Source organism: Saccoglossus kowalevskii, chromosome 18 (genome assembly GCF_978046115.1).
Source record: "Saccoglossus kowalevskii chromosome 18, keSacKowa6.1, whole genome shotgun sequence".
In the NCBI taxonomy this organism is placed as follows: domain Eukaryota; kingdom Metazoa; phylum Hemichordata; class Enteropneusta; family Harrimaniidae; genus Saccoglossus; species Saccoglossus kowalevskii.
In genome coordinates, this window is record NC_140658.1 from 19914854 (window position 1) to 19939454 (window position 24601).

The following is a 24601-nucleotide window of genomic DNA, read 5'->3' on the forward strand; positions in this document are numbered from 1 at the left end:
GAAACTCGTTCGCATTTCTGCCTGTTCTTGTTTTGGGGTTTTACCCCTTAGAATTGAAGTAGGCCGGCGCGAAGGTTTGCCTTCAACGGAAAGAGTCTGTAAAGTATGTCGTGGTAACTTTGTTGAGGATGAATATCATTTTCTGTTGATTTGTCCAGCATATAACACATTAAAACGAGAGTTAATCCCCCAACATTATTCATTCCAACCAACCATGGATAAATTTCAAAGGCTTGTTCAAGCAACAAATAGTGTTATTCTACGAAATATTTGTGTGTTTGTGTTCAGAGCATTTGAAGTTAGGAAACAATTGTTAACAAATTAATTATTATTTAATTCCATGTGATCTATAACCGAGAATATTATCATATTCTACTTGTACCTGTTACATTTTAAGCATTGTTTTGATATGTTTATATATGGGCCGGTGGCCTAGGAAAGCAATAAATACTTATAGACAATAAGTGTCATTCAAAGTGTTTCAGACAATCAAATGGGCGAATGTATAGTGTGTCAAAAAAAAAACCCCGCTTGTATGCATAAGTATTTTTTTGCGATAATTTCCAGGGTGACATTTTACTAGAAACGTTGATTGGTTCTTATGTCCACACCACGTCATATCAACCATTCGTTACTGTGACCAATCTTTATTTAATTCAAGATCGGTCTCTCGAATATTTTTTTATTATTAAACTGACCGTCATAGCTATGGATAGCAACCGTTTAGCGATCTTAATTAAAATTTTACCCCCAGCAAAATATACTGGTCGCCCTTATCACAAGTTACAACGCGCGATACTGTCCTTTGTAAAAATAAAACGCTTTGTAATATACCTCCATTTTAAGTTACAGTTACAGTAAATATCACTTTTTAATTTGAATGTAATTTTACAGTTTTTTTTATTCTTACCAGTAATTTTTATCTTTTGTTTGTTTAGTGGTGATTTATTTATTACTTAAAATTATTGTGCATTAGATTGTTTATTGTGTTATAATTATTTGTTATTTACTTACTCATATTATCCTGAGATTTTTATCTATTTATTGGCAATTCGCTCCGCCAGGATTGCCTTTATAATCACTTTTGTGGCTTTCTGTGTGTCTGTGTGATTTCTAGTGTTTTCACGTATTATTACGGCCTTAACCCTAGTTATTAGAAAAATCTGATAACACATTTTGGCCCACTGTTACTTACTTTAGCCCCAAATTTATTATCTACTACCAGTCTTGTAATAGCAGTGTTCAAATACTAAAGTAATCATGCTTTTTATTTTGGCTACGTTGCGCACTGGTCAGAGATCACCGGCGCCAACATTGTTACACTGTATGAACGTAATCCCAACGCAACTTTGAACTTTGAATGAACTGTAAATGCTGCCTTTATTCTGGAAAATACTATCGCAATACGGTTGGAAATAATAAATGTAACAGCAGAATACGTCCTAGTAATAAACTAAGTGACTTCTAAAGACTGAATGGTTTTTGCAAACTTCGTGTACATTTAGTTATAAACCGACATTAGCTTCACGTTTATGTCACCATGGAAACAGCCAAAAACATGTTGCTTATTTTTTGAGCGGATCGGATTGCCAACTAGCCTACCGGCTTGTTCATTTATTATTTACCTTTTTTTATTGTGTCGTTCAGGGACAGCGCCCCCAACTGCCAGTTCAAAGTATCTTTTCAAAATGACTGATCGTTCACGTTTTTTGATTTTGGTTCGTTTGTTACTCATTTGAGTAGTTTTTGACTCGTTTTGGAGTTATTTAATTCATTTTGGGGCAGTTTGGCTAGTTTTGGTTCATTTTGGGCCGTTCCATGTTTTGTCAATAGCCGTGCCGTGCGTTCGAGCCAACCGTTAATTGGTCATAGATGAAAATTTTCACTGTTCTGTGTCAAGTTTCAAGAGTATGAAGGAAATGGTATTTTCACTAAAATTCATTTAGCGGAAAAATGTTTACAGTGAAAATGAAGCATTCCACATCATTACATATGTACTGCAGTTTATTTTGATTCCACGCCCCATATGCAAATGCGATCTAAAAGAAAAGTAGTCTTTCCAAGAGTAGCGTTTTTCGAAACATAGCAGAAATAAACTATGTTTGGAAGCACGATATTTTACCCTTGGAACAAGAATATACTTGCCGAGTATAATAACAAAAGTAATGGTACTTCTAGGCAGTTGTTGTAGGAAAATCAGCCTAGTTTTCCGCTATGTAAATGCGAGCTAAATTTATAAATAAAATTGGTCCGACCCTTGATCGAGCCTAACCAAGCCAAGTGTTGAATTTGCTTTGTACAGTGTATGATGTGGATATTTGCGTATGAATGGGAATGTAAGGTTGCATGTGTCTTGCAGGTGGCTTTGTTATGTAAATTCACGGGTGTTGTGTGGTGGATGTGGCAAGTCAGTACACCACGAGCCGTCGAAGTGTGAGCACCGTATTCAGCTCTGCCTAGCAGCAGTTTGTAAGGGCATTTCAGGCTCTTCGTCACCTTACTGCAGAACCCGACTAATAGTCAACCAGCGTTACGTTTATACCTGTGTACAGACAGGACGAGTCTGTTGGTTTCAGTGGTTCTGTCCTTTGCTGAATGGAACAGGGAGGAGTGACTGCATGTCAACCGTAAGTCGTACTTTGCATATTTTGGAGTGTCGTGTAGACACAATTATTCATGTGGTGTTAAAGCGATAAATAGAAGTATGGAGTTTATTGTGAATTATACATGTCGCATTATTTAAGCTATCTTTAAGTGTAATGTAGCGATACATAATAGTCCTATAGAATACTCGTCATGTGACGGGAATTTAATTAGCACGTGTAATTGGTATTGCTATTTTCAGTTGGCTTGGTGATTATGAACTGGTGTATCGTGGTCGTGTGGACGTACGTTAATATTGGCAACTGGTATTATATCTACCCGGATCGGTTACTGGTGGCACAGGCAGTGTTAGAAGCTCTATGGACTTGATGTAGATGGTAGCTGAAGTATCGTCGATGCCAAGATTTGAGGAGCGTAACAGAACACTACAGGACTACAATAGGACACTGATACTGTAAACTTTATCAAAGTTTAGCTTTGCCTTAATTTCCTGACCCGAAGGTCTTGTATGGCCCAACTTAGTTTTACGTAACTATGTATTAAGCATATTGTTGTATTTCGCATAAATGGATAATAGATTGAAGTCGTTGATCTGTCGATTAACGTGATTTATTAGTGACAAGTTCTTGTGCACAAGTTTCATGTTAATTTCTGAGTATGAATATCTGTTAAGGTTTAGAGAATAAAATAGCTTAGTTAACTATATGCGCTTTGTCATCACCATTCATTGTGTGCTCCCGCGTGCTTAGCCACTCCTCGGATCTGTGACAGCAGTTGCTTATTTTGACTAAAACTAATTTGCATATCACCCATGCAATTTTTGGTTTGTACTCAGACTAGTATTACTAGTCTGAGGTTTGTATTTTCACGGTCAATATGCAAATAAACATGGTATTGGCGATCCGCTCCACTAGAATTGCCCTTAAAATCACTTTTGTGTGTCGGTTATGTGTGATTTTCAGTGTTTTCATGTAACCACAGCTACCATGGCAACGCCAAAAACTTTTTCTTGAATACTTTCGCCCAAATTTATTACCCCCTACCAGTCTTGTAATAGCAGTGTTTAAATGATCATTCCTTTATTTTGGCTACGTTGCTCACCGGTAAGGGATCACCGGCGCCGACAATTGTTACACTGTATCAACGTAATCTCAACTTTGAATGAAATGTAAATGCTGCCTCCAATTTAGAAAATACTATCGCAAAACGGTTGGAAATAATACATTTAACGGCAGAATACGTCCAGGCAATAAGTGACTTCTAAAGACTGAATGTTTTTTGCGTATAGGGGGCCCGGTTTTAGTTATAAACCAAAGTTAGCTTCGCGTTCATGTCCTACCATGGCAACAGCCGAACATATGTTGCTTGTTTTTTTGAGCGGAGCGGATCGCCAACCGGCTTGTTTTTTTAATTGTCAACCAGACTATTTTTATTTGGTATACAAATTTTCGTTCAAATCGTTAACAGACATTTTTGGAATATTAGGTGTACATCACATGGAATACTACGATTGAGAGAACTTGGTGTATGTTTAGTTTTATAAACCCTAAAGGGTTCTTGGAAGATCCACCCGCAGTAAAATTAGCGATTGCTATGGGGGCGCAACCATCAACATGGAAGTACCAGGAGGTTTCTGCTGGCGGCGTTACCCAGTTTCAAATAAAGATTACCAACGCCAATTGAGCAACATTTCAACCGGTAATCAAAATTCATTCAATCCACGATAACGAGCAACATCACAAGCGAAGTTGTAGCGTGCAGCTCAGCGACAACGACTGTCGATGAAAGTCATCTCCTCGTGCTTGCCAATGCAAAATTCTGTGGAGAAACGTTTAACTTAAACATAAATTTGTGTCAACCCTTCATCATTGTATTCAAACAAATCACGTGGTGTGCAATTCTCCTTCAAACCCGGGATTCAGTAAAAAAATGTATCGAAAATCATGCAAATTCAACATTTTCAAACCAGTATACTAAAACAGAAATGCTCAGCGATGTAAAAGGATATATAATACTTTTCAGTATACACATCTTTGTTGATACAAACCCTCACATATTCTACACCCTATTAATTCCTACGTAAAATGGAGTGGCCTCTTTTCATGGTGACATTCAGAGGAAAATCATGTGACAGTCTTTTAAAATTGGCTGTTGCATACACTTTCGCCGGTCTGGAAAATGTGTTTAATTAGCTCTCATTCAGGCAACAATGCAGATTTCCCAGTGGGAGTGAAACTATTCGACTCTGCCATTAAAAAATATGGAGGTTTTCAGCAAAAAACGAATAACCCTGGAGTGCACGCAACACACTGAACTTCGGAACAAATCTTGCATTATTTACAGCGGTAGAATACCACAGAAATATCAGACGAAACTTGAAAACACAATGACTATATATTGTATTTCGGCCTGAACCCTCTATTGCAATTCCCCCATATGTGTATCCATTTTCCACCTTGGTATCACCCGCTGCTGAAAACAAACTCTTAACACCACGCTGAAGCGTTTGGTAATAACGACATTACTATATATACTACTACTACGTACCAGGAAAACGAGTGGCTTCCGTCTTTGGTTTTATTCAGGAAAATCGGAATGCAGTCTGAGAGAATTTTTAATATTAGTTTAAAGATTGCTCGCTAAGACTGCATTCTATGGGGTGAGATAACCGCCAAAATAGAATTATTTTAATATCTTTCAATTATTTCACAATTATTTCATCATTATTTTAACATCTTTTAATTATTTCATCATTCTTTTAATATCTTTCAATTATTTCACTATTATCTCACCATTATTTCAACATCTTTCAATTATTTCACCATTATTTCAATATCTGTCAGATAAAACTACTACATTGGTTTGGAAATTGTTCCGAATATGACTGTTTTGATTAGAAACCCAAATTGCTGATTGTGTTCTGTGACAGATGGGAAATAAGTGGATTTGAATCTAACTGGTTCAGCTGATGCTCGTACAATCAAATATATTCCCCAAACTACAACTCACCTCATGGATTGCACGAAACTTGTTAGCATGCCCATTTTTGTGTATCTCATATTTAGCTTACAATATTATGTTGATCTGCAATTCAACCTCCCAGAAACTACATAGCGCATTGGCGGAGCTATGATGAGGGCAATGATTAGGTTTGTGTGGAGACGGACTGGAAAAGGTTGAGATAATTCAGGTGAAGTAACAGATATGGTGATATATTGGGTAGATATATAAATTAAGAACCTCTCGACATTAGGGGAAACATTTTACCGATAATCTTTCTAACTGGTCTGTCTACCAGTCACTTTCAGAATTAATTATGCACTAATGCAAATTGAAACACCACAATTACCTGCATTTTCCGTAAAATATGGTCTTCTCTGTAAATTTGGGACTTTACAAACATCCCAACAACAAAATATGGACGCTTTATTCTCAGCACTGGAAAGTTTCATATTGTGATTGCAGAATTATGATTTAGTGGTTTCTATATTGAGAATTGTGGAATCGTAAATCAGATTATAGATGACAAACATGTCGCCCAAGGTCAAACATCACATATTGTAACACAATCATTATTCGCGTTGTATATTTATGTACATGTGAAAGTATTTGGTCCAAGAGTTGCAAATACATGACTTTGATGTGTTCGATCATATATACGATTATTTATAAACTACTACATATGGAAACCATATTGCACGAGGTAAAACACGACATTTTGTGACATAAGCATCATTAATAACTGGCAATATTGGGGGATGTTAGTTTTAGGGATTACCTGCCATATGTATACATATACACACTAGTTTATTGAGAGCAACAAATAACTGTTAATGTGGGTTGCTGTTTTTTTAGGGGGGTGACGTTTTTTTTCAGATCACAGGATTTAGATATACCACACTACTATACGGCATAATTCTTATAATTGGCAATATTGTTAAGTGCTTCTTTTAAAGATTACCAGCTATATGTATAAATCAACACACTGCTGCATTTCATACTACCAATAACTAGCAATATTGGGAGTTGTTTCCTTTGGGGATTACCTGCCAAACACATAGGCGTATTGTCAGCAAAGAATAACACTTCATTTTGAAAAATGTTATTTTTTTTAGACCACACACGTTATTTACGCGACGCTCAACAGAAGGCCTGATGTCGTTCATGATGTTTTTTTTTTAATTAGTTCGAGTCCGCTCGCGAAAAGGAGGCGCCGCTCTGAATTGTCAGCTCAAGGACAAATCTTGCATAAATTTGTACATTTCCGAGCCGGAAACCGCTGGTTCGATTTTGTTTACCACCCTAACCACGTTTGTTCAAATATACTAGGTGGCAGATGCATTACTTTGTTGTGTTCAAATATTATTATCTAATGTGCAGTCGTTGTTTTTATTATAATTAAAATTTAATTATTATTATAATTAAAGTTATAATTTGTATATTCAACATTTTATTGTGATAAAGCACTATTAAATCGCATACCGCTGTGTAATTAATATTCAACGCAATACCAACACGAACGATCGTTATGTTATGCTTAAACACCAATATATTATGTACATTCACTTTGTCATCATGATTAAACATGACTGTAATATATTCGAAAATTATTAATATAAAATAATATATTATGCATATTCAAAATTTTATTAATATCTAACTCAATAATATTACTACATTCCCCATTTTATTATTATTAAACACTATTATATCATGCACAAGCTTTATTGTTTGTGGTTCGTTCGTCAGTAAATTCACTGCAGGCACTAATATACGCAACACCCATTCAAATATATTAAGGCCGTTTGGTATGTTTACGTGTGTCCTGATTAGTCTATTATGAACACACGTTAGTTTAGTTTGGACAGAGACCCGTTTGTTCTAGAGGATGAGCTGACATTTATTTCGAGTGTGTACGCTGGTTTGCGTAATAAAACATTCTTTGAACGACTTCCACCCGCAGCCAGAATCATCAACCCAGCGAACATCAGAACAAAAACGAGACATTTATAGCGAACATTTATAGTAACAACTGTTCATTTTTGTTTAATGATCTGTTTTTAGATCACGTGCACAATTTATACATGGACAGACTACTAAGCTGCATACTTATAATAACAGGCAATATTGGAACTTGTTTCGCTTAGAGATTACCTGCCTCATGTACCTACAGGAATCTTATAAATACATTTAGAAGAAGAGTTCAGTATATGTTAAATCGCTTCCCTGTTGGCCGTGCCTCGAAGTTCCATTATATAGTAGATAGGGGACGAACTATAAAGCCTGAGCGCGATGGAATTCAGATGAATGTAGTTGAGTTAACCAGTAGATTTATATTTAGTAGTTTATACATTCTGGTAAATTGCGGGCACTGATTGTCATTTTGTGCTCACTACACTTAAAAAAAGTAACATCTGTGATTGTTATGTCCGCGTAAAGGCATCTTGCTTCGTGCTAATTGGAGTAACAATTGCTTATTTGGAAACTAAAAGCTGCATGATTGGTTCTTAATCTCGGAATGTTAATAAAATGTTTCATTAATTTAAAGTTCAAGCTCCACACTTGTTCAATACGGCTATTGAATTTGATATTTTTATTTAGCTTTATGATGATTTTCAAATAATTTCTCTCAGCATTACTAAATGTAATAATAAAGTAATTTTACATCTTCATTATGGCAAATGTTGATAATTTTTATCAACTTACTTTAAGGAATAACACTTTCTTTTTTTAACTCACTACAGTGCAAAAACCTGTGACTGGACCTGTGTTGATACTAAAAAACGTCTTGGCATGTACTCATTATTTTAAAACTAGTACGATGCTGACGAAATATTTTGACTAATCCAGACAATTTCTTTTGTTGAACGCACGTCGATCGGTGGCACACCCTGAGTAATTGTATCGACTGTAGCAATACATGCAAACAACAGCTGTGAATATTCCTTCCACGCAACCCAATAGCTTTTTTACTGAACCTGATTTCAGTCCGCTTTCTGTTTAAGTCTGTATGCCTATATATTGTAATTTTGGTAACATGGCCAGCTACGCATATTTTACCAACATGTTTTACTGTAAATAAGTGACTATGCATGTTATGACTTGATAACTATATAAGTTGATATTACTTACTTGTTTGTTTTTTACTGTACATCACTAGACAATACTCTTGTAACAATGACTTTATGTTTGCATAAGTGTTGTGCAAGGTGGGAATGACCAACGAAAAAACGTTTCACTGTTTGGACATGCAATATTGAGAAAGGTTCTATTAAAGGGGAGCAGAGGTGTGGCTTTTGACACTCTGTACATGAAATTTGAGATCTATGAATGAATTCCGTCGATAAAAAACAACTTATATGTGCTGCGAAATGCCCTAAATATCGGGTATAAAACGGGCCGTGAAGCAGACGACAAACGCCAGCTTTGCCTGGCGTCATTTCGCTTCTAGAGGGCCAGTCAGATGATGTCATCAGTGAACACTGATAACTGAACCCATTCATTTTAGTACGCCAATCCCATAGAAATGCTTCTATGAAAGACCTTGTTAACTGACAACTTTAAAGTTGAAACATGGAGAGGTGTTGTGTTATGAATGCCATAACGATTCATGTTATGTTTCTCGAAATCCCAAATAAAAAATCACGTTGCTGGTTGCGAGAAATCGGTGGAAGAACTAACCTGAAAGTGAAGACACGTACAACGTTCTGACTATAGTAAACATTGAGTGAATAAATATTGTACGAGTTAAAACTAAATGAGAAATATGCTAATATCACTTGAATCACAGTACTCATTTTGCCCAATTTAGTTTCCGACCTCACTGTATTTTCCAACCGGAAAACGACCACATTTTACCGTTTTTTTTCTCTCGCTCGCTTATTGAAAACACCGACCGCTCGCCCAAACACTGGTCACCGGCACAGGAGTAGTCAAAATGTTTGGGGTACATAACGAGTGTTAACTATTATAAATTCTGAACGGCTTTTCAAATCTATACCACTCTGTATCATTTGCGAACAACTTCATCTGTGTGACTGTCCAATACTAGAGCCGGTACAATATTGTAAACAAATGCCACGATATCTCAGTCATATCGCTATTGTATACACTACCTTTTTTATTCTGGTTTGCACAAACGTTGAATAGCCGTCAAAAATTCAAATATATTTAGTTTTTAACTATCTATAATTATATGCACGCAATTTGACCATTTGACCTAGATTTGATTGGAATGGAATATTTTATTTTAAACAATATTCTGGCGTTACTTACTGCCCCAAAAATGTTTCAACACAATTGCGGTATGACTGTTCGATTTACAAGTACATCGGGTAATATATTAATAACCATTCTCACCAAGGAGAGAGTAGGAAATCAAACAGCCGCAGGTCGCCCGCCTTTTATGCATAGATTTCATGACGCCGTCTGACCGCGGTCGGGTACGAAAAGCTCGCACAGCAATTCACATATATTGTCAAGACAAAGAATGAACAGAAAGGACTGGGAAATTAAAAAAGATTATATTGCCACAAAGTTAAATAAATCTGGCTGCATCAAAAGTTTGGAAACTAGTTATAATATTTTGCAAAAGACTGAGTCACGGTGATCAACGACATCATTTTGGGACGCAATTGAACTTTAAATACTTCATTGCGTAACTTACTGCGCGGCGATGCTGACATCAAGTGTGTGTTGACCGAAGTTTGACCCTCAAGTCACGCACTGAACAGGCGCGTCACCTTAGCAATCTTTTCTTTTATGCTCTGCGCGTCGATCTTGTAAAAACGTTATTAGTTCTGATAGTCCAGTCATTCTAGCAAAAAAGGGGGGCCAACCCATCACAAATTGCAACAGAAATAATTTCCTCACGGTGCTTTTCGTAAAGGTATCTAGATTGACATACTAAAAGTCTAGGAAAATCTAGGCTTCCGAAATATACCTAATTTGCATATATTCAAAATGGCCGTTTTGCACATTTTTACAACATGGAAATATAACTATTTGGACATATCTTTAATTCTAGATGAGGTATTTTAAAAATTCATGATGCTATGGTACTGTTTTGAGTCGGAGATTTGGTAGATGAAAATTAGCATAAATTCAATATGGCCGCGATAATATAATTATTTAATGTAACTTTCTTTCCGGCTTTTCTACTATGTGGCATAAGTAATAAGTTTAAGATGCTAGAATACAATTTTAAACAGAATAGTACAGTACAGAAAAGATGTAAATAAATGGTTTCCTGGGTAGATGGATGCTTCATCTGCATAAATCCAACATGGCCGTCACATCTAAAAGAAAAACTAGAGGAATGAAACACCTTGGTTGGATCTACAAATCTGCTATACTATATACATAATAGACCATTTAAACGTAAATTTTCAACTCTATAAACTATATTTTTGATTAAATTCTGCCCAAAAGTTTATTGTTTGATTAATGTAATTGCTATCTTCATCAGATGTCTGAACTACATTTGTGCATCCAGATCGTCGTCATTCAAGGTTTTGCTTGGTACATCTGAGACTGCGACAATCTGTGGAGTAGTTGCATCTCACTCTCCTCAAGAGAAATTCAGGATCGCTTCCTGGGATTTGCTTCCTGGCAGAAACCCGATTCGTGTCTTTATCCTGACTTGATCGGAGAGGCTCAAAGGGCTGTCTGCTTAGAGCGGCCAACACAACTGATAAGTTCAAATTAGTTGGCTCTCTCGCTCGGGGTCAGGCCTCTGATTAAACAGTAAACCGTCTCCTAATGGTAGGACAACCGGCTAGCCTCGTCCCCAGAGAATCCCAATGGTGGATGACAAGGCTGACCTAAAGCCAACAATAGCTAAAGGACAAGTTCATTTCGTTCAAACGGTGGACAGAGAGTCAGCTGTATGGCCAACAAAGGGATGGCATGGATGTCCATTCCACTACACAAATCAGTGTACACACGTCATTTCGAGGTGTAGGCTGTGTTGGTGGGATCCCTGTTCACCCTGACCAGGACATTGGCAGCCAAGTCAGAAAAAAATCTGAGTGAGTCAACTGAAAACCTCGATGCGTGTAAGTGGTACACCAGTGTATTCCAGGTACCAAAGAAGAATTTGGGTATCTGATCTCCCCTCGTTGTAGCTATAGGATACCACCACTGTGTTGTCTGTGTGAAATAAGACGCTGTGGTCTTGAACCATGGGTGGAAAGTGAAGTAGTGCTAAGCACACTTCTTTCAGTTCGAGCCAGTTGATATGGCAGTCTTGAATCTAACGCAGGGGCCATATTTTCCGTTGGGCTTGTTCGTCCAATAGGTGCACTCGCCAACATGTGAGGGAGGCATCCGTTTCCAGAGTTATAGCCGTGGCAAGGGGACCCCCTACCTGAGGTTTGCAATTGCCGACCACCAGGGCAAGGCATCCCTTGCTTGGTCCGAGAGTGTTATTCACCTCTCACCTTCCGTAAGAGAGCCCGGTGTTGCAACAAAAGTTCACTGTAATGGGCGGCTGCGTAACACAGCCTGGCGGAACTACCCTGCAAAACACTGAACAATGATCCGACTTAGTTCTCGGAGGGACACAGAGGGAACGCTGACTAGGCATTTGGCTAGGTCGTTTAAGCAATGGGCCTACAGTGACTGTACCAAAACCACCTCTGTGTCGAACTCCCTGGCCAGGAGAGTGGGACTTGCTCGATTTACTAGGAAGCACAACTGGCCTAGAAAATCTGGTGTTAGCCTTAATGTTTGACTAACCACCACTTGTTGGTTGGGTAGCAACCAGCCATCTAGGTACACGTTGATGTTTACCGATGTGAAGTGTACCGGTGCGGCAGTAGCACCACCTGTTTCCACACTCTGGTGAATACGTATGGAGCCATGCAAAACCGGAAGAGGAGCACCCCGTGCTTGACTACTTGGCCCAACTGGACGAATCGAGGGAGTCGCTGACTCACTGGGTGTATCGGTATGTGCGGGTAAGTATTGCTTAAATCAAGTGAGGCTAACCTGTTGAAACAGAGCATGGAGAATAATATGGTGCTAGGCGTTTCTAGGAAGCTTATACTGATTTAGTCTGCTTAAGTCCAGAACGGGGCACAGCCACCTGTAGTCTCAGTTGTAGTCTTTGGAACCACTAATACTTGCGAGTAGAAGACACGACAACACCGGAGTCCCCTATCCTGTGCATAACGCCCTTTGTAAGCAAACTGTCTACCTCCTGTTGGATTGCTCCCGCTTTGCGGGGGTCCCCTGGTAGTGCCCCAAATGGGGGCTGGTGCCAGGGGGTGGAGATTGCAGCGGGATCTTGTAACCGTGTATCGCCACCTGGAGAGTCCAGAGATCGGTTACTCGCTGCTTCTGAACCAGAATATACCGACGCAATCAGTGCGACAAAGATGTATGGGTTCAGTGGTTCCACATCAGGGTGATCTCTCCTCCGCCAAGGTGAGACCCTGTGAGGCCTGTAGAAGTTGATAGGTTGTGACTCTGCCTCCTGTCGAACATATGCCCATCTCCCTTGTCGCAAGCGGAAGCATCAAACCTACTTCCCCTGCAAGCTGGGTAGGCCTGGTCCCTTCTTCCAGGGGGGCATTTCACCACTCTTCCATCCCCAGAAGAACTGGGATGCTTGTCTCCTGGCTACCTCTGGTCAGTGGGTGCCGACTTTGGTCATTACATTTTCTCAGCTTGGAGTCCTTACCGCTTGCCCTTGGCAGAAGCCAAACTGGCTCGTGGGTCTCACCTGTACCAATTGGTCAATGGGATCCCAAAGCACTGAGACTGCTCCTTCCATCCTCAAAAAAGAAGAGGGTGGAGGAAGTCCAGCCTGCATAACTGAGGGGGTGATGCGCCCAGTGAAAACAGCCAAAACCACATTCCACTGTACAGAGGCAGCCCCTGCCACGAGAGCCAGATGACACTGCAGGATATCCTACGTAGCCATGTGGTGTTCCACCAATGGCTGTGTCTGCTGGTCTAGGAGGCTGGTGCATTCCGCCATTGAGACTTCAGAGTGCTGGCAGCGCAAAACAATTCGTTCCAGTGGGCTGGCCACAACTCGAGAGTTGAGGGTCGCCACACGGCTCTCAGTGCATGGATTGTTTCTGACTAACTAGTTGAAATATTCCATGAACGTGGCCAACCCCTTTACCCATCCCAATTTGTGGTACCGGGGTCGGGGAGGAACCGAGGGATCCAATCGAACGCGAGATTTGACTCCAGATTCTGCTGGCGCCAGTCTCAAACACCGTTCAAATGGGTAGCGCTTGGTCCAGCGGGAAAAAATTGACCTGTCCTAAGGACATAGGCCTCTATCCAGCGGGGGACCAAGGTCCGCCCATCAACACCGTCTGTGCGTTTCCCCCTACGTCCAGCACTCGGTAGGATCCAAAGCAATACCGAATGTAGGACTCTGGATCCTGGAGAGTGACTGTTTCAGGATCGAGAGAGGGGAGGGGGTGAACTAGGATCGATGCTCCCTCCTCAGCCCACGGCGTGGCTCACAGAGTCATTATGAGGAACAGACTCCGAAGGGCTGCCCAAGGTTGCACATTTAAATAATACTATTTTGACAGCCATATTGGTTTTATGCAAAATAGGATTATTATTCAATAAAATGTTTCAGTCATATACATTCACACACACCAAACCATATCGCAGCAACTTGAATATCTAAAAAATATCATATGGAATTAAAGATATGTCCTAATAGTTATATTTTCCATGTTGTGAAAATGCACCAAACGGCCATTTTGAATATATGCAAATTAGGTATTTCGGAAGCCTGGATTTTTCTAGACTTTTAGTATGTCAATATAGACACCTCCCTGGAATGTATTGTGAAGAAATTATTACACAAACTTGTATATTTTGAGGTCGTTTACTTAGTGCGCTGCTTTTCTAATTACGCAAATTTGTTTACAGTGTTGTACCGGCTCTAAAAATTTCAACATTGTAATATATCGCTTTCATAATAATCACGCAAAGTCAGTTATTTAATATAAGTTTCGTCCGCGAACGATACAAGGTGTTATAGATTTGAAGAGTAGTTCAGAATTTAACAATAGTTAGTACCCGTTGAATCTCCAAACTATATCACTCAAAACCACTATTTCGATCACTCCTGTGCAAGTGACCAGTGTTTGGGCGACCGGTCTGTGTTTTCAATGAGTCGGTGAGAGAAAAATTACGATAAAAATGCGGTCGTTTTTCGGTCGGAAAATACAGTGCGGTCGGAAATCAAGCGATAAGCGGTCGATTAAAAGTGGGAAGTTGGGTGAAATGATTACTGTAGTTCAAGTGATATTAGCGTATTTCTAATTTAGTTTTTAACTCAAACAATATTTATTTACTCACTGTTTACTATAGCTAGAGCGCTGTACGTGTCTTCATTTTCAGATTAGTTCTTCTGCCGATTTCTCGCAACCAACAACGTGATTTTTATCTGGGATTTCGAGAAACATAACATGAATCGTTAAGGCATTCATACGCACAACATTATTTCGCCATGTTTTAACTTTTAAGTTGTCAGTTAACAAGGTCTTTCATAGTAGCATTTCTATGGGATTGACGTACTAGCATGAATGGGTTCAATTATCAGTGTTCACTGATGACATCTGACTGGCCCTCTAGAGGCGAAATGACGCCAGGAAAAGCGGACGTTTGTCGTCTGCTTCACAGCCCGTTTTATACCCAATATTTAGGGCATTTTGAAGCACATACAAGTTGCTTTTATCGACAGAATTCATTCATAGATCTCAAATTTCATGTACAGAGTGTCAAAAGCCACACCTCTGCTCCCCTTTAATGTCTCGGGCGTGCACATTGTACGGTTACACATATGCCTATATATTGTTATATATTGATTTAAATTTCAAGCTCTACACCTTTTCAATACGGCTATTGAATTTGATATTTTTATTTAGCTTTATGATGATTTTCAAATAATTTCTCTCAGCATTACTAAATGTAATAATAAAGTAATTTTACATCTTCATTATGGCGAATGTTGATAATTTTTATCAACTTACTTTAAGGAATAACACTTTCTTTTTTTAACTCACTACAGTGCAAAAACCTGTGACTGGACCTGTGTTGATACTAAAAAACGTCTTGGCATGTACTCATTATTTTAAAACTAGTACGATGCTGACGAAATATTTTGACTAATCCAGACAATTTCTTTTGTTGAACGCACGTCGATCGGTGGCACACCCTGAGTAATTGTATCGACTGTAGCAATACATGCAAACAACAGCTGTGAATATTCCTTCCACGCAACCCAATAGCTTTTTTACTGGACCTGATTTCAGTCCGCTTTCTGTTTAAGTCTGTATGCCTATATATTGTAATTTTGGTAACATGGCCAGCTACGCATATTTTACCAACATGTTTTACTGTAAATAAGTGACTATGCATGTTATGACTTGATAACTATATAAGTTGATATTACTTACTTGTTTGTTTTTTACTGTACATCACTAGACAAAACTCTTGTAACAATGACTTTATGTTTGCATAAGTGTTGTGCAAGGTGGGAATGACCAACGAAAAAACGTTTCACTGTTTGGACATGCAATATTGAGAAAGGTCCTATTAAAGGGGAGCAGAGGTGTGGCTTTTGACACTCTGTACATGAAATTTGAGATCTATGAATGAATTCCGTCGATAAAAACAACTTATATGTGCTGCGAAATGCCCTAAATATCGGGTATAAAACGGGCCGTGAAGCAGACGACAAACGCCAGCTTTGCCTGGCGTCATTTCGCCTCTAGATGGCCAGTCAGATGATGTCATCAGTGAACACTGATAACTGAACCCATTCATTTTAGTACGTCAATCCCATAAGAAATGCTACTACGAAAGACCTTGTTAACTGACAACTTTAAAGTTGAAACATGGAGAGGTGTTGTGTTATGAATGCCATAACGATTCATATTATGTTTCTCGAAATCCCAAATAAAAAAATCACGTTGCTGGTTGCGAGAAATCGGCGGAAGAACTAACCTGAAAGTGAAGACACGTACAACGTTCTGGCTATAGTAAACATTGAGTGAATAAATATTGTACGAGTTAAAACTAAATGAGAAATATGCTAATATCACTTGAATCACAGTACTCATTTTGCCCAACATAGTTTCCGACCTCACTGTATTTTCCAACCGGAAAACGACCACATTTAACCGTTTTTTTCTCTCGCTCGCTTATTGAAAACACCGACCGCTCGCCCAAACACTGGTCACCGGCACAGGAGTAGTCAAAATGTTTGGGGTACATAACGAGTGTTAACTATTATAAATTCTGAACGGCTTTTCAAATCTATACCACTCTGTATCATTCGCGAACAACTTCATCTGTGTGACTGTCCAATACTAGAGCCGGTACAATATTGTAAACAAATGCCACGATATCTCAGTCATATCGCTATTGTATACACTACCTTTTTTATTCTGGTTTGCACAAACGTTGAATAGCCGTCAAAAATTCAAATATATTTAGTTTTTAACTATCTATAATTATATGCACGCAATTTGACCATTTGACCTAGATTTGATTGGAATGGAATATTTTATTTTAAACAATATTCTGACGTTACTTACTGCCCCAAAAATGTTTCAACACAATTGCGGTATGACTGTTCGATTTACAAGTACATCGGGTAATATATTAATAACCATTCTCACCAATCGCTAGCTCAGGAGAGAGTAGGAAATCAAACAGCCGCAGGTCGCCCGCCTTTTATGCATAGATTTCATGACGCCGTCTGACCGCGGTCGGGTAGGAAAAGCTCGCACAGTAATTCACATATATTGTCAAGACAAAGAATGAACAGAAAGGACTGGGAAATTAAAAAAGATTATATTGCCACAAAGTTAAATAAATCTGGCTGCATCAAAAGTTTGGAAACTAGTTATAATATTTTGCAAAAGACTGAGTCACGGTGATCAACGACATCATTTTGGGACGCAATTGAACTTTAAATACTTCATTGCGTAACTTACTGCGCGGCGATGCTGACATCAAGTGTGTGTTGACCGAAGTTTGACCCTCAAGTCACGCACTGAACAGGCGCGTCACCTTAGCAATCTTTTCTTTCATGCTCTGCGCGTCGATCTTGTAAAAACGTTATTAGTTCTGATAGTCCAGTCATTCTAGCAAAAAAGGGGGGCCAACCCATCACAAATTGCAACAGAAATAATTTCCTCACGGTGCTTTTCGTAAAGGTATCTAGATTGACATACTAAAAGTCTAGGAAAATCTAGGCTTCCGAAATATACCTAATTTGCATATATTCAAAATGGCCGTTTTGCACATTTTTACAACATGGAAATATAACTATTTGGACATATCTTTAATTCTAGATGAGGTATTTTAAAAATTCATGATGCTATGGTACTGTTTTGAGTCGGAGATTTGGTAGATGAAAATTAGCATAAATTCAATATGGCCGCGATAATATAATTATTTAATGTAACTTTCTTTCCGGCTTTTCTACTATGTGGCATAAGTAATAAGTTTAAGATGCTAGAATACAATTTTAAACAGAATCGTATAGTACAGACAAGATGTAAATAAATGGTTTCCTGGGTAGACGGATGCTTCATCTGCATAAATCCAACATGGCCGTCACATCTAAAAGAAAAACTAGAGGAATGAAACACCTTGGTTGGATCTACAAATCTGCTATACTATATACATAATAGACCATTTAAACGTAAATTTTCAACTCTATAAACTATATTTTTGATTAAATTCTGCCCAAAAGTTTATTGTTTGATTAATGTAATTGCTATCTTCATCAGATGTCTGAACTACATTTGTGCATCCAGATCGTCGTCATTCAAGGTTTTGCTTGGTACATCTGAGACTGCGACAATCTGTGGAGTAGTTGCATCTCACTCTCCTCAAGAGAAATTCAGGATTGCGTCCTGGGATTTGCTTCCTGGCAGAAACCCGATTCGTGTCTTTATCCTGACTTGATCGGAGAGGCTCAAAGGGCTGTCTGCTTAGAGCGGCCAACACAACCGATAAGTTCAAATTAGTTGGCTCTCTCGCTCGGGGTCAGGCCTCTGATTAAACAGTAAACCGTCTCCTAATGGTAGGACAACCGGCTAGCCTCGTCCCCAGAGAATCCCAATGGTGGATGACAAGGCTGACCTAAAGCCAACAATAGCTAAAGGACAAGTTCATTTCGTTCAAACGGTGGACAGAGAGTCAGCTGTATGGCCAACAAAGGGATGGCATGGATGTCCATTCCACTACACAAATCAGTGTACACACGTCATTTCGAGGTGTAGGCTGTGTTGGTGGGATCCCTGTTCACCCTGACCAGGACATTGGCAGCCAAGTCAGAAAAAAATCTGAGTGAGTCAACTGAAAACCTTGATGCGTGTAAGTGGTACACCAGTGTATTCCAGGTACCAAAGAAGAATTTGCCCCGCTAGGACTGACAACTATGGGTATCTGATCTCCCCTCCTTGTAGCTATAGGATACCACCACTGTGTTGTCTGTGTGAAATAAGACGCTGTGGTCTTGAACCATGGGTGGAAAGTGAAGTAGTGCTAAGCACACTTCTTTCAGTTCGAGCCAGTTGATATGGCAGTCTTGAATCTAACGCAGGGGCCATATTTTCCGTTGGGCTTGTTCGTCCAATAGGTGCACTCGCCAACATGTGAGGGAGGCATCCGTTTCCAGAGTTATAGCCGTGGCAAGGGGACCCCCTACCTGAGGTTTGCAATTGCCGACCACCAGGGCAAGGCATCCCTTGCTTGGTCCGAGAGTGTTATTCACCTCTCACCTTCCGTAAGAGAGCCCGGTGTTGCAACAAAAGTTCACTGTAATGGGCGGCTGCGTAACACAGCCTGGCGGAACTACCCTGCAAAACACTGAACAATGATCCGACTTAGTTCTCGGAGGGACACAGAGGGAACGCTGACTAGGCATTTGGCTAGGTCGTTTAAGCAATGGGCCTACAGTGACTGTACCAAAACCACCTCTGTGTCGAACTCCCTGGCCAGGAGAGTGGGACTTGCTCGATTTACTAGGAAGCACAACTGGCCTAGAAAATCTGGTGTTAGCCTTAATGTTTGACTAACCACCACTTGTTGGTTGGGTAGCAACCAGCCATCTAGGTACACGTTGATGTTTACCGATGTGAAGTGTACCGGCGCGGCAGTAGCACCACCTGTTTCCACACTCTGATGAATACGTATGGAGCCATGCAAAACCGGAAGAGGAGCACCCCGTGCTTGACTACTTGGCCCAACTGAACGAATCGAGGGAGTCGCTGACTCACTGGGTGTATCGGTATGTGCGGGTAAGTATTGCTTAAATCAAGTGAGGCTAACCTGTTGAAACAGAGCATGGAGAATAATATGGTGCTAGGCGTTTCTAGGAAGCTTATACTGATTTAGTCTGCTTAAGTCCAGAACGGGGCACAGCCACCTGTAGTCTCAGTTGTAGTCTTTGGAACCACTAATACTTGCGAGTAGAAGACACGACAACACCAGAGTCCCCTATCCTGTGCATAACGCCCTTTGTAAGCAAACTGTCTACCTCCTGTTGGATTGCTCCCGCTTTGCGGGGGTCCCCTGGTAGTGCCCCAAATGGGGGCTGGTGCCAGGGGGTGGAGATTGCAGTGGGATCTTGTAACCGTGTATCGCCACCTGGAGAGTCCAGAGATCGGTTACTCGCTGCTTCTGAACCAGAATATACCGACGCAATCAGTGCGACAAAGATGTATGGGTTCAGTGGTTCCACATCAGGGTGATCTCTCCTCCGCCAAGGTGAGACCCTGTGAGGCCTGTAGAAGTTGATAGGTTGTGACTCTGCCTCCTGTCGAACATATGCCCATCTCCCTTGTCGCAAGCGGAAGCATCAAACCTACTTCCCCTGCAAGCTGGGTAGGCCTGGTCCCTTCTTCCAGGGGGGCATTTCGCCACTCTTCCATCCCCATAAGAGCTGGGATGCTTGTCTCCTGGCTACCTCTGGTCAGTGGGTGCCGACTTTGGTCATTACATTTTCTCAGCTTGGAGTCCTTACCGCTTGCCCTTGGCAGAAGCCAAACTGGCTCGTGGGTCTCACCTGTACCAATTGGTCAGTGGGATCCCAAAGCACTGAGACTGCTCCTTCCATCCTCAAAAAAGAAGAGGGTGGAGGAAGTCCAGCCTGCATAACTGAGGGGGTGATGTGCCCAGTGAAAACAGCCAAAACCACATTCCACTGTACAGAGGCAGCCCCTGCCACGAGAGCCAGATGACACTGCAGGATATCCTACGTAGCCATGTGGTGTTCCACCAATGGCTGTGTCTGCTGGTCTAGGAGGCTGGTGCATTCCGCCATTGAGACTTCAGAGTGCTGGCAGCGCAAAACAATTCGTTCCAGTGGGCTGGCCACAACTCGAAAGTTGAGGGTCGCCACACGGCTCTCAGTGCATGGATTGTTTCTGACTAACTAGTTGAAATATTCCATGAACGTGGCCAACCCCTTTACCCATCCCAATTTGTGGTACCGGGGTCGGGGAGGAACCGAGGGATCCAATCGAACGCGAGATTTGACTCCAGATTCTGCTGGCGCCAGTCTCAAACACCGTTCAAATGGGTAGCGCTTGGTCCAGCGGGAAAAAATTGACCTGTCCTAAGGACATAGGCCTCTATCCAGCGGGGGACCAAGGTCCGCCCATCAACACCGTCTGTGCGTTTCCCCCTACGTCCAGCACTCGGTAGGATCCAAAGCAATACCGAATGTAGGACTCTGGATCCTGGAGAGTGACTGTTTCAGGATCGAGAGAGGGGAGGGGGGTGAAAATCGGGTCACTAGGATCGATGCTCCCTCCTCAGCCCACGGCGTGGCTCACAGAGTCATTATGAGGAACAGACTCCGAAGGGCTGCCCAAGGTTGCACATTTAAATAATACTATTTTGACAGCCATATTGGTTTTATGCAAAATAGGATTATTATTCAATAAAATGTTTCAGTCATATACATTCACACACACCAAACCATATCGCAGCAACTTGAATATCTAAAAAATATCATATGGAATTAAAGATATGTCCTAATAGTTATATTTTCCATGTTGTGAAAATGCACCAAACGGCCATTTTGAATATATGCAAATTAGGTATTTCGGAAGCCTGGATTTTTCTAGACTTTTAGTATGTCAATATAGACACCTCCCTGGAATGTATTGTGAAGAAATTATTTCTGTTGCAATTTGTGATGGGTCAAAACCATAAATTGACTGGACTATGACGGTGCTGTACACAAACTTGTATATTTTGAGGTCGTTTACTTAGTGCGCTGCTTTTCTAATTACGCAAATTTGTTTACAGTGTTGTACCGGCTCTAAAAATTTCAACATTGTAATATATCGCTTTCATAATAATCACGCAAAGTCAGTTATTTAATATTGGACACAGGTGAAGTTTCGTCCGCGAACGATACAAGGTGTTATAGATTTGAAGAGTAGTTCGGAATTTAACAATAGTTAGTACCTGTTGAATCTCTAAACTATATCACTCAAAACCACTATTTCGATCACTCCTGTGCAAGTGACCAGTGTTTGGGCGACCGGTCGGTGTTTTCAATGAGTCGGTGAGAGAAAAATTACGATAAAAATGCGGTCGTTTTTCGGACGGAAAATACAGTGCGGTCGGAAATCAAGCGATAAGCGGTCGATTAAAAGTGGGAAGTTGGGTGAAATGATTACTGTAGTTCAAGTGATATTAGCGTATTTCTAATTTAGTTTTTAACTCAAACAATATTTATTTACTCACTGTTTACTATAGCTAGAGCGCTGTACGTGTCTTCATTTTCAGATTAGTTCTTCTGCCGATTTCTCGCAACCAACAACGTGATTTTTATCTGGGATTTCGAGAAACATAACATGAATCGTTATGGCATTCATACGCACAACATTATTTCGCCATGTTTTAACTTTTAAGTTGTCAGTTAACAAGGTCTTTCATAGTAGCATTTCTATGGGATTGACGTACTAGCATGAATGGGTTCAATTATCAGTGTTCACTGATGACATCATCTGACTGGCCCTCTAGAGGCGAAATGACGCCAGGAAAAGCGGACGTTTGTCGTCTGCTTCACAGCCCGTTTTATACCCAATATTTAGGGCATTTTGAAGCACATACAAGTTGCTTTTATCGACAGAATTCATTCATAGATCTCAAATTTCATGTACAGAGTGTCAAAAGCCACACCTCTGCTCCCCTTTAATGTCTCGGGCGTGCACATTGTACGGTTACACATATGCCTATATATTGTTATATATTGATTTAAATTTCAAGCTCTACACCTTTTCAATACGGCTATTGAATTTGATATTTTTATTTAGCTTTATGATGATTTTCAAATAATTTCTCTCAGCATTACTAAATGTAATAATAAAGTAATTTTAAATCATCATTATGGCGAATGTTGATAATTTTTATCAACTTACTTTAAGGAATAACACTTTCTTTTTTTAACTCACTACAGTGCAAAAACCTGTGACTGGAGTGAGCCTTGCCGTTATACCTTTCAGCGGGATGAATACATTTGCTTGCATTCATGATGATTTTAAAACACGTCTTGGTATGTACTCATTATTTTAAAACTAGTACGATGCTGACGAAATATTTTGACTAATCCAGACAATTTCTTTTGTTGAACGCACGTCGATCGGTGGCACACCCTGAGTAATTGTATCGACTGTAGCAATACATGCAAACAACAGCTGTGAATATTCCTGATTTCAGTCCGCTTTCTGTTTAAGTCTGTATGCCTATATATTGTAATTTTGGTAACATGGCCAGCTACGCATATTTTACCAACATGTTTTACTGTAAATAAGTGAATATGCATGTTATGACTTGATAACTATATAAGTTGATATTACTTACTTGTTTGTTTTTTACTGTACATCACTAGACAAAACTCTTGTAACAATGACTTTATGTTTGCATAAGTGTTGTGCAAGGTGGGAATGGCCAACGAAAAAGCGTTTCACTGTTTGGACATGCAATATTGAGGTTCTATTAATGTCTCAGGCGTGCACATGAGACGGTGCCCTATTGTACGATTACACATAAAACACAGTTGAATTCATTCAAAACCCGTGTACTGTTTGGTGTGAATACATTTACGGCCGCGTTAACGCCCAATGTTAACGATGCTCTTTTTGCTCGCATGTGTATGTCCCTAACTGATACGGTGACATGAATGCAATAAAATTCAACAAACCATGCATGGCACAGTCCCAGTTAGGTATCAGACTTAGGATATAGAATTTTATTTATAGTAATATAGTTCAAACATAAACATGTCAGAGATATGAATCCAGAAGCTTAAGCTTGATTATGGCGATTTTTTAACATTGAAATGATTAACAGTCATGATTGAAACTGCCGACTATTCTCGAGAATTTTCACGGATGAACTTACGATAAAACAACGCTGTATCTGGGTAATCCACACTTGCGTTGTTGAACAGCGCCCTCATTGACGTACCTTGGTAATTTGTACACACACCCAGACCACATTTCGAATTTCGATTACGATTTCGATATTGTTCAGTGAGAATACATTTACGGCCGGTGAACGCCCAACGTTAACGATGTATTATTTTCTCGCATGTTTATGTCTCTAAATGATAGGGTGACATGAACGTGATAAAATTCAAAAATTAGAAACACTCTTATATATATAAATAAATAATAAATCATGTATTTTCTATGCGATTATTAGTATATTTAAATATATGCTATGTCAGGGAATTAGAAGTATTAGTGGTGTCTACCTTTTCGCCGTTCAAAATACAAATATTCACGTTTTCGTAAATTTATTCACAAAATCCATCTTCCATGTTCCAGAAATATTGGCAGGACTTTGGTGGGTCACAATGGAAATAAGAAAAACACTCATCAATTCATAAAAATTTACATTATTTCGCAATCCAGCCATTGTACTAACAGTACTGGCATCCATCATCAGTTGCGTACAATGTGAAAATGTACATCAT

General features: G+C 39.8%; 1 long non-coding RNA gene across 1 annotated transcript; it reads left to right on the forward strand.

The window, feature by feature from the left end:
• The first annotated feature begins 2445 nt into the window (after positions 1-2445).
• On the forward strand, positions 2446-3309 carry LOC144361169 (uncharacterized). The gene is made up of 2 exons (XR_013422349.2): positions 2446-2627; positions 2846-3309. It is a non-coding gene; the product is annotated as an uncharacterized LOC144361169 (long non-coding RNA).
• The last annotated feature ends 21292 nt before the right edge of the window (positions 3310-24601 follow it).